The sequence below is a fragment of the Petaurus breviceps genome, unplaced genomic scaffold (assembly GCF_028583685.1).
Source record: "Petaurus breviceps papuanus isolate PSGF00001 unplaced genomic scaffold, PetGlider_PUasm1.0 185, whole genome shotgun sequence".
NCBI lineage: Eukaryota > Metazoa > Chordata > Mammalia > Diprotodontia > Petauridae > Petaurus > Petaurus breviceps.
The window spans coordinates 31,996,014-31,997,122 of NW_027185797.1; the positions used below are offsets into that span (position 1 = coordinate 31,996,014).

The following is a 1,109-nucleotide window of genomic DNA, read 5'->3' on the forward strand; positions in this document are numbered from 1 at the left end:
TCCCCCTCCTCCTCCTCCCCCTGTCCTCCCCCTCTCCTTCTCTTCCTCCTCTTCCTCCTCCTCCTCCTCCTCCTCCTCCTCCTCCCCCTCTCCTCCCTTTCCTCTACTTTTTCCCCCTCCTAATCTTCCTCCCTTGGGTGGAGGCTGATTTTAAACTCTCAGGTTTCTCCCCTTGTTCCCCCCTTTGGGGATCCAGGTGTTAGTATGCTACACAGCTGAGGGAGGAATCTGGGGTTCAGTGGGCCACCCCCATTTGGCTAGTGAGGGCAAGACTCAGACACCCCCCCCAAGACCCCCACCATTGACTTACTTGTTCTCCCACCTGCTTTTGTGAAGAGTGGGGGTCTCTCTGTCTACTCGGGATCTAATTCAAAGCAGTATCCTACCTCCTTTTCCTGTTGTCAGGAGGAGGTACAGGTCTGGGCCTGAACATCCCGAGTGCAGTTTCCCTCCCCGTGTCTCCCCCCCAAGCTCCAGCCCCAGCCCTGCCCAGATGAACTGATTGAAGTCAGTGGGAACCCTCTGCAGGCTGGGGAGGGGAGGGGTGTGGCTAGGGTGGGAAAAAGGCCTGGGTATCTATCAGCCCCTTGGGGTGCCCTTCCTCTCAGAAAGCCTCAAGCCAACACCTGTCTGCCTCCCCAGAGCCTGGGGGCAGTTACTCTCATCAGGATCATGGGAATAATCAGAGGTCGAGAACAGAGGATCAGGGAAGAAAGGGAGAAGGTTTCTTTTTAAAAATTATCTTTGTTTAATGCAGAAATAAAGCCAGAGATGATAAGTGTTCTTACCCTCGTCGTATAGATAAGATAACTGGGGTTCAGGGGAGCCTAAGATTAGCCCACAGCCATCAACTGTAGACTGGCAAAGCCACAATTCAGCCTCTGGGGCCCTCCCCCAGATTTCAGGGCTCCTTGTCTTCCCTGCCGCCCAGCTGGAATTGGGCACCTGTTTCCATCACTTAAGAGGGTGAGTCTAGGCAGGTATCGGTGGGTGTGGCTCCCCCAGAGGACCCACGGCTTCTGAGGACTCACAGAAAGGTGGGGAGCTCCTGCAGGCCAGACATATCAGAAAGAGAAACTGAGCCTGGGCTGAGCCCAGGGAGGGATGTG

General features: G+C 55.3%; 1 long non-coding RNA gene across 2 annotated transcripts in view; it reads right to left on the reverse strand.

The window, feature by feature from the left end:
* Positions 1-446, reverse strand: part of LOC138161504 (uncharacterized) — a 7,692-nt gene extending 7,246 nt beyond the window's left edge. For both annotated transcript variants that reach the window (XR_011168399.1, XR_011168398.1), the window contains exon 1: positions 311-446. This is a non-coding gene — a long non-coding RNA (uncharacterized lncRNA). The remainder of the gene's footprint in view (positions 1-310) is intronic.
* Positions 447-1,109: the final 663 nt, after the last annotated feature.